Genomic DNA, 14,205 nt, shown 5'->3' with positions numbered 1-14,205 from the left:
GGTCACTGCAGGTCAGATTGACTTGATACACGGCGGTCGGAGTAATATCGTGCAGAAAAGGAACGCTGACATCGTTCAGACGCCGGGCCATTAAAAACACTCAAATATTTCATGGTTATGTGATTGTGGGTCACTGACGCCAGGAAATATGAGCCTGTTCTATGTCCATACAGCGGTTTCTGTTTTCGACTCGGGTTCTACTTCCAGTACAAGTAACTCGAACTTTACGAGCACACTCTGATACAAGAAGATAAATGATAATGATGACGACAACCGCGACGAAAATAATAACAAAATAATCATAATAATACTTAACTATGTAAAGAATTACAGAAGAAGAAAAAGGCTATATGGATACGGTTTTTGAAGAAAAAAGAGACTACGACACTTTACATAAATTAAAGCTTTGATACAAACCGTAAATATAAGCCTAATCTACATTAAATACGTAAATATTTAAATAATTTATCTGTAGCTGAAATATATGTGCAATTACATAAGGTCTGAATTTGTCACGATGAATATATTTATTATGGCGTGGTGAGAAGTGCATAATGAACTAGAAACTCACTGGTACCCACTTACCGGACTTCAGGCTGTTCTTTCTTTACCCACAACATTAAAATACGAACAACCTTCATTTGTTGTATCTTACGTTCCATCATCAGCGCAAGGATGACGGAAAATCGTGAAGCATTCCACATTTTAACATGTTATGTTGGTCCTTTGCCAGCAAGGCATGGCGCGTCCTCAGGTTGCGGATTGAGCAGACGGCCACCAGGTATGGAGGATAGCTGCGAATATATTGAATAAGCAGTCGCGGACAACCAACAAGGGACGATCCTTCAGCTGAGGTATTGGACGTGGGGTTAACTAATTTTGTCAGTTATCAATAAGACAAAATGATTTTGGAGAGTGCAGTGTTGCTACTACTGAGGATCCTGATTTATGGGGTGCACCGTTAAGATGGTCTCAGGTTGCATGATACAAAGTTTCATAACCTTCGGTTCAGACATTCGGGCAATATTAAGGGTAGTATCTCAATTATTAGTGAGTAAATAGTGTTGGAATTACTAATGAGAGCCATTCATCATGTACTCCATTGACATGGCCTCGGGTGGCATGATATATAGTACATATCAAGTTTCATGAAGATTGGTGCAGGCTTTCAACCAATATTAAGGTTTCTTTTTCAGGAATTTGAGAGACTGTAATGTTGGTATTACTGATATGACGGATTTATGGATTACGCTATTGAGATGTGGTTAGGTGCCACGATGTACATACTAAGTTTCATACAGATTGGTTGAGGCATTCAAAAGTTAATAAAGGGGAACACACGCACACACAGGAAGGCGATCTCCTGAGCCCACTTCTATTCTTTTCAAAATAAGGTAAGTAGGCTACAAACCCGAGCGAGATTTGAACTTGCAATTCCATCTCTGAGAGGTGCAAGACCATAAAACGAAGCAGTGGAGTTGCCGCATTTGTTTCTATCGATTAATTTACAGAGGAACCGGATAAGTAAGAGGTATCCGATTAATAATATTAAAAAAAAACTCATGTGGAACATTCCGTAACATCCTTGGTTTATAGTGAGAAGTTTTATTTTTCCGTCCATTCCAAAGCTGAAGGATCACTCCTTTACAACTGTTCGCGACTGCGTCTTCAATATGTTTGTAGCTCGCAACCGCCAAACCTGGATACTGGCTTGAAAACACGAAGGCGCGCAATGTACTAGTACAAAGCATCTATTTCTGTTCTGTTTCACTGATACAGTTTCCACTGATAACGAAACAAGAGCCTGACGTATCCATTTAGACATCTTTCTGAGCTCCAAATGCAGACAGCGCAGGAAAGCAGCCGGACTGAAACGTTGTTTCGCCAATTTTCAGTCCATTTAGTTGCTCTCATTAGTGTTAAGGCGAATTAAATATAGAACGGAGGCAAGGTGCGATGACCAGAAAGCAATCGAGTTACATTAGGGTGACGTTTCCGGGTTGTAGTTCCCAACATTCCGTGTGATACAGTAAGCATGTTCAATCACAGATGTGTTGAAAGTCTAATTATCTGGAATTCGTTTAACGAACCAGGGAAAGAAATAATTAAGCATTTTCTAAAGTTGCAGGAGACGGTAATTATGAGACACGATTCCCAGCAAGATGTTCCGGTCACTTTAAGAATATCAGCAAAGAGCCTCCCCAGCGACAATAACAGAATTAACATAATGTGTTCTCAAGTAAAAATGCTGATGTAATTACTCCGTGTTATGTATGTACTGACCGTCTTCTAGTGCACACAATCTCACATGTCACTTCACTACATGTTTCGGCTTCACTGTGCCATCCTCAGGTGTGTTATTTACGTTAAACTATTGCACTGCTCGCCATCATGTGTCGTTTATAAAATTATTTAAAATGTATATTCTTCATTAAAATTTGTTAAGATTTATCAGCTTATATGTCTTATTTCAAACTCGCGTATTATATTATTCTTCCACTATGGGAGTTGTTCTTCCTATATTTTGTGTATACTGTGTCTTGTGATGTGTCCTCCTTCTTCGGCTGCGTGCGTTGTAATCCTGGATGCAATGCCGCCACAGGACAAATCTAACACAGACTAAACGTACACACAGATATTCATGCCTTGAGTGGGAATGGAACCCACGATCCCAGCGTTCGAGTGAGAGAAGACAGTTCATGCATTAGACCGCACTGCCATTGTGTTACTAAATCATAAAATTAAAAAATTTCGGCTCCTATTAAGAAAGCTACGTTAAATTCTTCTCAGAACTGTTCTTCGCGAGTGTTAATCAATATTGCTTTATGCGTCTGGCTTGAAATGATATAAAATTCTTATAAGTTTGCTACAAAGAGACCGTACCTCCCCATTTCCCTTCCCTTTTAGAATAACAGTAACGTCTATCATAATTCTTTCAAGAAGCATTCCGCCCAGCTCGTCCAAAACATATTTTGACCATACGAAAGGTAGGAAGGATGCCCTTGGCTGGGGGATAATAACAGTGGTTGGCTGCTCCGAGATGTGTCGGTGTAATGCCCTTGAAGCCCACCGCCCTGATCCCTAAGGGCTACAAGGCCATCTCCGCTTTATCAGTTCCATAGCCAGGGTCTGAACAAAGCTCGTTAGTAGAGCTACTAATATGTCTTAAAAAACTAACACTTCAATGAATTCCGTTAAATTAAACACAGAAAGACTAATATAAGTAACCTCAGAGACAGAAGACAAAGTCCGTGCAGTACAAAAGTTCGACATTGGGCCTCAATAAAGAACGTGCGAAATACAGGATTCTCATAGGAACTTAAATAGTTAAATTAGGATAATTTGGAAGATTCTGTTCTTCACGGGCTCCTGGCCTCCCTTTATTATAATTCATAACCATTTTAACGATTTTTTTTAAGTTTTACGAGGTTTCGTAACAAAAATAAAACACTAAAGAGCGTAACCAGAAGAATTACTCGGGAGGAAAATATGTAATGCTCTGGTAAACATACACTTCAGTGAATGCAACCTCTAAGGAAAACGTGACTGCAGGCAAATCCATCACTGTTGGCATCTTGATTACATGTTACACTTTTCCAGAAATATTACGGAAATATGCTCGCAGGCAAATTAATGCAACAGGTATATAATGCGCGTACCTTTATCACAATGTTTTACAATCCCCGTTATTAATCTCTTCTCAAAATTCTTGCACGCAAATATGGGATCGAAATACATTAAGCTCCACAGTACAACGCTTGACTCATATTCCGAAATTTTATGACTCACATCGCCTGTGCGACAAGCGTAACAATCTCTCATGGATATTATAATGTAAGTTCCTCTCTTATATCCTCTCCCATTGGCCCTTCATAATTTGTCTTCTTTCCTTCTGGTTCTATGGTCATTCCTACGCCTACCACGTTTTACTTTACTCCGTGCTTTTAGTCCGCAAGCGAACTATACCGACCGAGCGACCGCCACTTGTCGGCGAAGTTAGAGCCAATTTTAGCGGATTGAGGGTGTCGCGTGGTCAGCGCAACGAATCTCCAAGGCCGTTAATTTCGGTTTTCTAGACGGGAGTACCTACCACGTACATGGTTTAATTCTATTCCAGCTTGAAAGCTGTTTTGAATGATATCCTTATATCTGGATAATCCCCTCGTTGGTGTCTCCACCTTATCGTGGTGAGGGGGTTTGAGTATTCCAAGGACCCTGAGAGCTATACCAGCGGTAGCGTAGCTACTGGCAGGGCCTCCCTTGCTGGACAGGTCAAAGGGTAGGCATCAGACGAAGAGAGACACCAAAAACTGATGCCGGAAGCAGCGTCATCAGCAGCGACTTGAAGCACAGAGCAAATGATGCTCGAGAGGGTTCAAGTTCGTATAGCAACAGGCGTGACCAGAGTGGTTTGAACGGCTGTTGTACTGCGATGTGGAAAGCAAATGGAAAAACTACCACATTATCACTTTTCCTGGATAGTCTCTTTCCAAAAACAGAGATACCATGTATGCGACCAGAAGACGAGGAAAAAGACGTAAGAAAATGATGGATGACCTTGGGGACAGAAGAGGATATTTTTTTTTGAAGGAGAAAGCTCTAGATCGCATTAAGTGGAGGAACTGTTTTGGAAGAGACTGTGGACCTGTCGTCTCACAGATTACTGATGAAAATGAAAAATCTGGATATTCCTTTGTTCTTCCACATTACTAGTCTGTCGTTATCTATCGTCTTCAAATGGATCACTTTCCTCTTGTCATATATTATTACACTTACTAAATAAATATTTTGATCCTTCTCTTACCAGGAGCGAGGTTAGCGTAGTCGGTATAGCGACTGCCTACGGGCTGGACGACCGAGGGGTCAAGAATTTTCTCTTCTCCACGTCGTCCAGACCGGCTCTGGGGCCCACCCAACCTCCTATCCAATGGGTACCGGGCGCTCTTTCCCCAGAGGTAAACCGGCAGAGACGTGAAACTGACCACTCAACTCCAGCTACTGTCAAGGTAAACAAAATGTGGATCTACATATCCACTCCCCCATACTCCTTCATGGCCTAGTGCTTAAGCATAGGGACAATTTTACTTTTACCTTACCGTATATTTTACTATTTAATTCAGACTAATCTGAATACACCGCTTTCAAATTTTATGTTCCTTAACTGAATTTTACTTTTCGTTCTTGAAGGAACTGAGGATCTCACAGCCGTGGTTTAGAACAATTATCTCTTCAGGGATGTAACGCCGTGTATTCCGTTGAGTGTCAAGTAAAATTTCGGAGGAAACTGACACATCCTTCTTCACTTCAACCATGAAGATAGGGGCGACATGTTCCTCCGAAACGTTGCTTGATATTGAATGGATTGCATGGCGCTATATCCAAGAAGATAAATTCTTTAGATTTATTCTTCTTGATCCAGATTTCTCATCTGAGTCATCAGTTTATAAAACACTGATTAGAAATGTTGCCTGTTGCTAGCGGAATAGTTATTACATTAAGTTTATTCAACGAGCACTAAAAAAATGACGCCATCTGAAGCTATCTGCTATCGGATATGTCCTCCTAGCTACTTTCCCGGAAATCTTTCAAGAAATTAAGAACTAAAAGCCCAGAAACATAATATTTGTAAAAAAAAAAAAAAAGTAAAGCTGTGCCTGTAACAGGCTGTGAAGGCCCATAGGGTTGTGAGACGTTGAGGGTCCCACATTATCTAGATTATCGGCTCACAGATGGCGTTGAGGCTGTCACCCTTACGCGCTGGCCGCGCTTTATTCCCCAGGATAATTATTTAATTAATTCCTGGTACTCATTGCTGTTAGAGGCTGAGTCGACCCCAGGGCCATACTGCGGCTGGAAGGATTAGGTCAATTGAAGGAAATCAAATGATCTGATTGGAACTTAAAACCGCGACCTTCCGGCTTGTAGCATAGTGCCTTAACCAACTACGCTACCGCCCCCAACAAAATACCTATTTGTATTCCACGAAATTATTTGAACTTTTAATGATTATTTTTATATCGTTAATGTGTATCAACAACTTACCACTAAAGACATTAGTGCCTGTCACAATAACGCAAGCCGAAATCCAGCAGCTACTCTAAGTGTCTTCCATGAATGACACTTAATTTAGTAGAGAAGTACAGAGACGCCTCATCTTGTATTCCCTGGCGGCTAGTGGTTTCCGGTGTCGAACGTGACACTAAAATGAAGCAACGGGACATAAGGACATGTCCAGAATACCGGACCCAAACATATGACCTACTGCATATCTGTTCCTTTCATCCGAAATAATTGTTAACTTACATCGAAAACTGGACTTTAAATAAGAAAGATTGAGAAAATGTAAATACAAATCAATTGGCACTTATGACATTTGAGGGCGCTTGTAAACTGCAAAAATATTTCAGCGTACAAATAGAATGGATGGATAAGTATGAGGGACAGGACAAAAAGAAGCTTACTTCGTCTAGAAGAACAGAAAACAACTACGAAAACTTTAGTCAGGTGATATAAATAGTATGAGTGGAAAATGACGTAGAAACACTCCATTTCGTACAGTGTTTAAAAATTATTCGACAAGAGTATGAATTGTTATTAAACGTAGAGTGAGAAAAAGGATGATTGCGTACGGTGGGCAGGAAAAGAGAAGATTAGAGCCGGCCTGTTTTAAGATACCATTTTGGAATACGCGCCAAAGAGCAGGAGAAATATGCGCAGACTCTCAGACAAGCCAGGAAATTTGCAAAAGAGTGATCGTTATGTGCAAGAACTGTCGGCTGATTCGTGGGACAATTGAGTATGTTTTATCATAAGCAGATGATATGCTGCATCTAAAGAAATCTGAAAATAATTATACAAGATTGATCAAAAATGATGCCAGAGGAAACTCTGTGATTTATTGAAGACACTGTCCAGAAATTCGTCTTGAAGAACTGAGGTAAAGTAAGAAAAACTTTCATACAAAATATTCTATTTATAAACATATATACGACATTGGTAATTGGATTGGTCATATCTTACGCAGTATCTGCCTTCTAAAATAAGTTATTGAAGGAAAGATAGAGGGGCGGATAGAAGTGACCAGAAGACGAGGAAGAAGATGTAAGAAGATGCTGGATGACCTTGGGGACAGAAGAGGATATTTTCATTTGAAGGAGAAAGCTCTACATCGCATCAAGTGGAGGAACTGTTTTGGAAGAGACTGTGGACCTGTCGTCTTGACAGATTACTGATGAATGAATGAATGAATACGACATGATGCCCTCTGAAAACAAAGCAGATGTTTGAGCTGTTCTGCTCAGAGAAACACACTGATAATTAAGTAACCGGGCAATATAAATACTATCCCTGCTTCCTGATCTGTATGATAACCCATTCATTTTATGACTGGATAAAATTATGAAGAAAAGGCTATAAGAATCTCAGATATGTATAAGAACCTGGAATATCAATGTATGAGTACCAATACTTGATTATAAAACCACGTGGTTCTCCGTAAGTGTTTAGAAGACTCTGCCCAGTGTCCGACGCATGGATGTCTCCTGCCTGTCCGCATACACAACGAAATGCCATCTGAGTTGATTATTCAGAGCTCATGCGTCATGTGATTTCCATAAGAAGTTGTCTCATACTATTACACATTCTTTGTTAAATATTCATATTTTACTACTTGTTACACAGAACCTCACTTGGTTGATGCCGGATCTGGTGAATACATATTCTTATCAATGATAACATGATAGTAAAGTCTATGGCGAATCTTCCTCACGTCCGACCTGACAATACATTACATCTGTAGCGTCTACGTTCGCATTAAGCAACGAGTATGTCAGTTCATCGTGACGTGGAGAATTGCTTTGACATGTGATGGTGTAGGGGGTGTAGGGTGCATAACGACTTGGGATGGAGTGTTTGAACACGGCTGCTTAGGACGATACACATATCCTTTGTGCACTTTTCATCAATAGTCCTTGCGGTACTCCGTTCGAGAGAGCAGCACTGTTGACTGTACAATTAAGCTTGGTCGCGTGTTTCAGATATATGTGCCTGACATGCATAACAAGTTCCAATTCAATACGGGCTCCCCTGTTTCCCACTCTTGCTATTCTTCAAGCCTCATTCAAAGGCAACTTCTGGTTTGATTAGAACAAGCTTTGAACGATACTATTAAGGTTTCTTTAATTTAAAATGCGACTCTGTCTCGGAGTCTGTCGCATTTGCGTTGAATACGGGAAGAGATGAAGGCTGTAGACCAGAAAAGCATGAAATCACATTCTTACTGTGTTTTTTTCCTCTTGATGAGCTCAATAACGCTCCATAATCACATTCGGAGTATTGCAAATTTTTAATTTGAAATGTTGTCAAACGCAGGGTTCGAGGATTAATTTCAGGGATTATTCTAGAATATATCTCGAGGCTATGAGAAAGCCCATGACAAACAGCAATTGATATATTCGATCTGCGCGCTGTGATTGTAATCACACGAGTGTGACGTCAGCTCATAACCCAAGGGCTCGAGTCGACCTGGCAGATCGCCTCCGAAAATATAAACACAGCCACTACCTTGGGAACATGTACTCGATTGATGGGCACAGCCCTAAAATGTTTTTGCTGTCAGTAAAGTATTCACAATGGCGATATGCACTTGAGAGAGATGTAGACCTCCTAATAGAGAAGTAAGCAAGTTACATTATGAGAAGTGTCTTATGTGTTACTGAACCATGAGGACTGCGAAGACTGGGTCATGTGACATGCATGAGAAATACAAGAAACAAGTACATTTTTTGGTGCCGAACCTCATGGAAAGTAATTACTTACGTCATTGAAATTATTATTCCATTAACACAAACCGAAGTTGTAATTAAGAAGAGAGAAAAGTAAAAATTTACTGGTGTACCTTTACAATGAATACAGTTAGTATTTTAATGATTGGTAAAACCATGACAATAAATAATAATGACAATAATAATTCAATTACTTTCGTGTTTATTTACGTGCAAACTTAACAGCACAGTGGCCAGTTACAAAGTTAGCACGAGTACATAATAATAATAATAATAATAATAATAATAATAATAATAATAATAATAAAAAAAGCAAGTAAAGTAAAAGTAAAAATTAAGGTATCCCCGTAACATACCGTGGAGGCCCATAGGGTTGTGAGAAGTTGAGGTTCACACATTTTTTAGACAATCGGCTCATAGATGGCGGCACGGTTGTCAGCCCTACGCACCGGCCGCCCTTTACCCCCAAGAATATTCCAAGAATATTCCTGGTATTCATTTCTGTTAGAGGCTGAGTCGACCCCAGGGCCATAGTGCGACTGGAAAAATTAGGTCAATTGAAAAAAATCCGATGACCTCATCGGAAATTGAACCCGCAACCATCCGACTTGTAGCATAGTGCCTCAACCAACTACGCTACCGAGTGCCACAGCAACATTAAGTATAATTGTAACAATAACAATAAAACAGCAGCAGCAGAATAAATAAATATGAGAATGATGCCACGTGACGTTTCATGGGTTATTCTCTCGGTCTATATGCGCATGGGCATTTCTGAAAACCCACACGCAGGATAACGCGAAACGCACGGAATTACGGAATCCGCGCAATACATGCTTCTATATTTGTGTTTTTCGGCTTGTAACACGCTGGTAGAATCCACCCTCAGAACCTGCAACGTATCTTTAGTATTGATTCATTCGAGTTTCCTGGACGCCGTATCGATCGAGGTCAGTGGCGGCTCCTCACATTCATTACTACAACATACACTCTCATCGGGTAATTATAATTATGAAGTACTGGTTCTGGAACGGGGTCCACTCAGCCTCGTGAGGATATTGAGGAGCTATTTCAAGGAAATAGCGGCTCCGGTCTAGAAAACCGAAATTAACGGCCGTGGGGATTCGTTGCGATGACCACGCGACACCCTCTATCCGCAAAAGTTGGCACTAAACTTAGCCGACATTGTGAAATTATGGAGCCGAGTAGTAGTATTACTGGTGGTGGTAGTAGTGGTAGTAGTGGTAGTAGTAGTAGTAGTAGTAGTAGTAGTAGTAGTAGTAAGAGCAATAGTATTAATAATGCTTTTCAATTTTTATTATAACTATTACTGTTATTTCGGAGGTTGTTTAACGAGGCTTTTTAGTATTTAGACTATACAAAATCAGATGGAGAGACAATGAAAGAATGACAAAAGAAAAACAATATGGAAGGAAGCGATTGCGCTCTAAACGAGTTGGTATCCCTACATTTTTCTGGAGGCATATAGGAAGACTATTAAAATCCACAGTCAAATTACCTGGTGTCCAGACCGAGATTCGAATCGAAACCCTCCCGAATAAAATTCTAGAGCGCTACTTGCAGGTAATATCTCTGTCGTCACACAAGTTAGGGGTTAGAGAGTTTCTAGTATCTGCACAAAATGGAAGTGTTGTATCATATGGGAAATCCAGCATTGGACAGTATGAGGAAGGTGACTAACATATTGTAGCGTCATTGGTATCTATTTTTACCGGTCTTCTAGAAGTTGTAGCAGCTACACGTTTTAAGTTATATCGTTTCTTCGTAATAAAATATGTATAAAGGTACGTCAAGGGAACAGAAGCAGCGCAGGTAGCGGCATTGATCGCCTCAGTGAACACCTCCGCTTCGAAAAGAAAGACTCAAAATTCTACAAAATTGAAACGCATTTATAATTCAAAATTTGCCTTCAATTTTTAAGAAGTGCCTTTATATATATAAGATCAGAAGACGTTATACGGAAACTCCTTTAAGGATTAAACTGAGACAAAAATAAAAAGAAAACTAAAAACATTCGATGTCAATCATGTACGAGGGGGTACCCAAAAGAAACCGAACTTTTTTTTTAAACTTATTTATTCAAATTTTAAGCAAGAACCTTCAATACCCTTCAAAGTACTCTCCACTTACACTAATACACTTGTCTAGTCCTATTATTCCATTTTTCAAAACATTGTCTAAAGTCATCTTTTGAGATGCTTGACAGCGCCTCCGTCGTTTTTNACGATCACACAAAACAGTTCTCACTATAAACTCTGCCGAAACTAGTCCTTACCTTCTGAAGCAACGGTAGTCGGCTTATCGACTCAGGAATGTTAGCTCTATGCGCTCATAGCGGCAAAACGCGGTACTACAAAAGCTCTGCTCACAAAAAAATTAGTTCGGTTTCTTTTGGGTACCCCATCGTATATTTCAGAATTAATTTCGTTAGACCCACAAGAATTCAGCCAATGTATATGCTAAACCACCAAACCATACGTGCCAAAGACCTGGTAGCTTCCGTAAACTGACTGGTCAAGAAGTTGAAGGCCTGAATTCAATTTCCAGGACGAAGATTCGATTTTTATCGTCTTCAAACAACTCCTGGACACCTGGACACTATCCAGCGCGTGAAGATGGCGGCTCTCCTTCCTCCAGTGCCAAAGCTGAGTATGTGTCACACCTTACTGCCATAATACATAAACCTTCATGAGATTCTACTCACATGTGGATGTATATGTAGTCTTTACTCTGACACTTTCATTGAAAATTCGAATAAGGTAAATGTAATTTCCCTGTGCTAAATCAACTAAGCACTACGCCATGAAGACGTATAGGGAAGCAGAATTATAGCTCTACCATTCTTGTTCTTGACAGTAAATGGAAGTGAATGGTCAGCTTCACGCCCTTGCCGCTTTACCCCCGGGAAAAACAGCCCCTGGTACCTACTGGATAGGAGGCTGGTTGGGCCCCAGTGTCGGTCTGGAAGCTGTGGAGTAGAGAAATATCTTGCACTCGCGGGAATCGAACTGGAGGTCGTCCAGCCCGTAGAAACTATATAGTAGAAGATATAATAAATTAGCAATCATTAGTGTCGACTGGCACTAATATAAACTGCGATTATCTGATAATCTTCTGCAGTTTCCGTGTTTGTAGTCTTCGCCGCAGACCTACACAAAATGTTTAGGTAGGATATGTAATTTTGATCTTTTTTTGTATAAAGCAGAGTTCATAAACGTAGTTGCGGCCATCTGACGTAACATTCTGTGCGTCAGCACTGCTGCAGTCAACAGTGAAATGCCTCACAGACCTGTCGTTCTCTGGTCACAAAATACTTCGACTCAGAAATGACTTTGCCGAAACAGCNAAATTAGCAATCATTAGTGTCGACTGGCACTAATATAAACTGCGATCATCTGGTAATCTTCTGCAGTTTCCGTGTTTGTAGTCTTCGCCGCAGAACTACACAAAATGTTTAGGTAGGATATGTAATTTTGATCTTTTTTTGTATAAAGCAGAGTTCATAAACGTAGTTGCGGCCATCTGACGTAACATTCTGTGCGTCAGCACTGCTGCAGTCAACAGTGAAATGCCTCACAGACCTGTCGTTCTCTGGTCACAAAATACTTCGACTCAGAAATGACTTTGCCGAAACAGCTGCTATGTTAATTCTTTTCTTCTAATGGCTCTACAGCCCTCTTGGGCCCTGACTTTTGATTCTTCAGTTTCATAATCATTTTACACAAGGTAGGATTCCTTGGACGAGTGATCAGCTCGTCGCAAGAACTCCACCTAAAACCACAGGAAAACACAAACACAGAATAAACACATTCACATATCAAACATCCATGCCTTATGTGGCATTCGAACCCACGATCCCGGCTTCCGATCAAGCGAAGACAGTTCATGCCTTATACCGCTCGGCTACAGTGAGCGGCAGATTAATTCATTACATTACCTTATATGATAATAAACTGTGACTTAAAAATTTGTATGTCTTTTAAGACTTATCATAAAAGACACTTCAGTGTGGAGGCTGGTTGAAATATCTCCACCGTATCCCCGCGAGTCGAAGGAGGCGACGAAAAGAGAACCTGGTGTCTGTGATTAAAACTGGGCCAACCTGTCACTGAGCGACAAATACAGAGACCTCGTCCTCCAGGTTGGGGGTTGGACGCAAGGCTGACGACCTTGCATTGTAAAAGAAATTACTGTTCCGAAATCCAAAAAATGAAAACCGGATGGTCTATTTCAGAGGACAAATCTGACAGAATTTTCTGGGGAAGGCTATTGATCGAAAAGGGATGTTTTACCAGTGATAGTGATGATGACGACGACTACAACGATCAGAAAAGAAAATTTCAGAAACCTACGTTGAATGACGAAAGTAAAGCGCAGAGTAACTTGACGAAAACTATTTTGGGGAGAGTAAAGTGACAATTTGAACTTCCGTCCGTGACATTGCAATTTAAATATAGATTAAAGGACAGAAAATAAGGCAAAATGAAATAAGGATTTTGTAAAACGTGAGCTTATTCCCTACGAATTCCTGCCACTTTTTCAGGGAACTCTGTTCACAGTATACACTGGCCTTATATCCGCCAATGTTAAGATCCTGAAAACTGCAACGTTTTAAAATGTAATTTTCCTGACGGGCGTTAAGACGTACATGCAAGCAATGACAAAACAAGGCCTGGACAATGACATTCCGACAAAAATTTGGTGTTGTCGGTAGAGAATTTCTCAGAAGTGTACAAGTACATATGTCCAACAAGAGTACCCAGTAATGGAACTGTCAAGTGTAACAATATACTTAACCTATTAACTCCACTGGTGGTCGCATTCAACAGAAACATACCTCAGCGGTATTTACAGTGTACATCAATGCGCTCTTGAAGTTACGTCCTCCATTAGAGCACGGTCGGCAGTTAGAAGACTTGGTGTTCTATACGCTAGCCCAGCATGCACCTGTGTACATGTGTCGAGACCCTAACCTACAAAGCAATAAAATCCAGTGACCTATAAAAAGGCATTCATACTGGTCACATGGAAAATTCCGCGAATGGTGCATTCCAGTAACAATGCAGTCCTGTCGCAAATCCTGCCAACTCGACAGGGGGTAAACACAAAATGTTACCTCAGCTGTGTAATTTCAATTACACCTCAGGCGTGTCATTGGCAACGCGCGGATAAAAAAAAAATACAAACTTCAACGTGAAAATTTGTTATTAATTCTGACCTGGAAGGGATTTGAATGTATTCGTAGCTGCAAACAAAAAATCCAAGGTAATTAAATGTGCAATGTTGGGATTTGGAAGGAAGAATTCTCTCACCGCAATGGCCGTGCGGTCTAGGCATATATTTTCAATCACTCGAAAACTGGGATCGTGTTTTCGAATCCTAGTACAGGTATTCCTGTCCC

Source organism: Cryptotermes secundus, unplaced genomic scaffold, assembly GCF_002891405.2.
Source record: "Cryptotermes secundus unplaced genomic scaffold, Csec_1.0 scaffold431, whole genome shotgun sequence".
NCBI lineage: Eukaryota > Metazoa > Arthropoda > Insecta > Blattodea > Kalotermitidae > Cryptotermes > Cryptotermes secundus.
This window is presented reverse-complemented; position numbering follows the sequence as displayed.